Below are 3,546 nucleotides of genomic sequence, written 5' to 3'. Positions count from 1 at the left end.
TTATAAATAATTATTAATTATATTCCAACAAATTTATTTATTAGTCTAAAAACTACTTCATAAGCAAATATTTATTGATATTTTATCATGTTCCTTTAAAAATTTCTACCATTCAGAAATGGAAGGAAGACTTTATTCCAAACATTCTGCACAATATTGAGTAACTGCATATTTAGCAGTTTATACAAAAATGGTCAAGAGCCCCAATATTTAAACATATCAGCCTCAAAGACTTTATAGAACTGTATTATCCATATGAACTTCTTCTGAAAATCCCCTACATATTCAGAATGTTTTCTTCTTGTTATTCATCAAAATTATCCATTTTCTGCAAAATTGAATGTCATGGTAGTTAATTAAAAATGGAAACTCCTCATTTATATGTATTTTTTCTCTATTTTTATATCTGCCCATTTGAAGAAATAGGAACTTATTTTAAGAATGACCTTGTCTTGGAAAGGTCCTCTCTAATTGACCCATTCAGAAGTTCTTGGTAAGATATCTAGCATGGTCAACTTTTTGCTTATGTCAGATTCCTATGGGATGCTGGCCTGGTGTCTGAATTGGTAGAATTGGGCCTGAAACCTGCACCAGTAAATTAAAACTGTTGGTTGAATCTGTGGGGGGTGGGAATGAATCTGTATTTTCAGACTGGCCTGTAAATTTGGTTCATGGGGATTGACCTGGTGCTAGTGTAGTCCTTGGGCCTTAATTTGAAGGGGCATGACATGGGAATGGGCCTGTAGCCTAAGTCCATAGGCATGGGCCTAGGATTAGGATCCACAAGGTCTGGCCTAGAATTTGAGTATGCAGAGGTGGTCCTGAGACCCAAGTATGAGGAGGTTTAACTGGTTGGTCCCTGGGGACTGACATGGATCCTGGGTCAACCTGGTGTTAGGTCTTGTGTGGAGTTTGAGACCATAGAATCAAATCTGTATATGGAGATGTGAAGTGTATCTTGATACATAGAGGTATGGGATCCTATTCTGGAGTCTAGGACTGTGGTGATTAGCTGGTGTGGGTACATTGGTGCTCACCTGCAGGCTAAGTGTATGGGATACATGGATACTGGCCTGCAGGTCAATGAAAATTAGGTCAGTGAAGACTCAGGCTACTGAGTCTTGCCAGGACTTTGGTTCCATGGACATGTTCCTGGAGTCTATGTCTGCAGGGACTAGTCAAGGGATAGGATCTACTGGTAAGGGCCTGGATTCTGGATCTGCTTGAGCAGATATGTGCATAGGTCTGCTGGAAGTTGAGACCAAGGGGGCAGGCTTAGAGAATAGGTTCAAGGGACCAATATGGCACTGTGTAGGCTTAAAGTTTGTGTCCATGGGTGATGTCATGTTATCTGAGGTAAGGGTCACTAATTTGGACCCTAGAGGAGGTTTGAAAGCAGTATTATATACACCTAGCTGACTCTGGGCTAGTCTGTAATATGAACCTGGGCTGCAGTGGCTGGCCTGGGGCTTGGGTAAGCCTGGAGTCTGGAGACATGGAAGCCAGCCCAATGTATGGATCACTAGAGGTGTCTTGACCTTGGGACAAACCTATAGCCTAATTCAATGGAGTTGACCTGGCACTGGATCAGTCTGGCATTTGGGACAGCTGGTAATCTGGGGATACTGGAGTCCATTCAGCACTGAAGTATCCCATACACCAAGTATACTAGGCAGATGTGGAGCTATGGCCATGGGATCAAATGTGGCACCAAGTCAAGTCTGAAGGCTCATTATTCCAAAGCAGCCTGAAGTTTAGGGCCATGCAAGTCTTCCTGGACCTGCATTTTACTGGGAAGGATTGGTATTTGTCTCTGAAATGAAACCCGGGTCTCATTTCCTTCTCCTTCCATCACCTGGAGGGTGGGTATGTGTGTTTGTATTTCCCAGGGACACTTTTAACAATAAGATACATTTCCAGCCATTTTGTTTATTCATTTTATTTTGAGGCAAGGTCTTGCTAAGCAGCTCAGGTTGGCCTCAAACTTGTGATTATCCTGCCTCAGTCTTCCAAGTCACTGGAGATACAGATTCACTCCCCTGTGCCCATCCCTGCAGTGTATTTCGATCAGTGCTGTGCTGCTTGTAGTTAGAGAGGTATAATGATGTAAAATAAATCTGTCCTTCCTATATTCAAAACCTCTTTCTTTACATTCTTGTATCACTTAACAGCAGGAATATATTCTAATAAATACTTTGTTATATGATTTTATCACTATACATACATTATAATGTGTACTTACATAAATCTAGATAGCGTAGATCATTCACTTGATGTGGTCTTTGGATATAATTAAGAGACATGGTAAACATGAAATGTATGAAGTTGTTACAGACATAACATGGCATACTACTTTATGATAAACTTGTTTTTACAGGCACAAGGAGTATATTCTAATAATAAAAAGTACAATATAGTAACTACATATACTAGTAGCATAGTCATTTGTTTTTAGTATTAAGTATTATGTACTATAGACAATCATGTGTGGTATACATTTATATGATTTATATGTGAGGTTTGTTCGCACAAGCTTCACACAAACATGTGAGAAACACATTGAGGTATAATGTTTTCAAGGCTATTGCTAAGCAACAGAAATTTTTTCAACTCCATTATTATCTATGGGAACACTGTTGTGTATGTAGCCTGTCATTGACCAAAACATTGTCATCATGCAGCACATGATAGTATTTCTGTGCTATACCCAGGTGCTGTCATCTCTTACCTGGTCTCCTTACTTTTTGTACAGATATTTTTGTACAGGGATAGTTATTCAAGTGGATGTTTCTGTGCATTAAGTAGAAAATCCTATTTCACTGTCTTGTTGAGTTTACAGAGAATGTCAGATATGTACCATTTTATTTTTATTTTAGAAATGAGGATCCTGAAACTCAAGAGAGGTTGAGTGGCTTCTGCCAAATCATAAACACTCAAATTGAAATCCATGAAATTGAAATCCATAGTCTGTTTTCCTATCTTAAATTTGGGAAACACCAAAATAAACTGGGTCAGAGTACAGAGCGTATGTAGACTACTGAATATGTAGAATAATATAGAGTATTTAGCGTATAGAACATAAATTTAGAATTAATACTATTAAAAACACCTCAAGTTAACTGCAAAGAAGAGGTGCTGAAGAAAGATTGCTTTGTCTTTATGTATCTTGTTAATGGTTTAGTTGCATAGTATTTTAAGTGTGTATTACTACTCTTTAGGGCATTACTGATATAGATGACATTGTCGTATGTATCATTTAGCATGGATAGTTGACAGAGAGGCTCTATTGTGCAACTGACAAGAGCACTTCCCCTAAAGTCAAATGCCAGGTTGGGAATCCTCACTAACTGACTACCTTGAACATACTCCTTTATTTATTTATTTAAGAAAAAAATTTTTAGTTGTAGATGGACACAATGCCTTTATTTTATTTATTTATTATTTTATGTGGTGCTGAAGATTGAACCCAGTGCCTCACACATGCTGGGAAAGTGCTCTACCACTGAGCTACAGCCTCAGCCCCCTTGATTTATTTTGTTTAGTTTC

Source organism: Marmota marmota, unplaced genomic scaffold (assembly GCF_001458135.2).
Source record: "Marmota marmota marmota unplaced genomic scaffold, marMar, whole genome shotgun sequence".
NCBI classification, from domain to species: Eukaryota; Metazoa; Chordata; class Mammalia; order Rodentia; family Sciuridae; genus Marmota; species Marmota marmota.
This window is presented reverse-complemented; position numbering follows the sequence as displayed.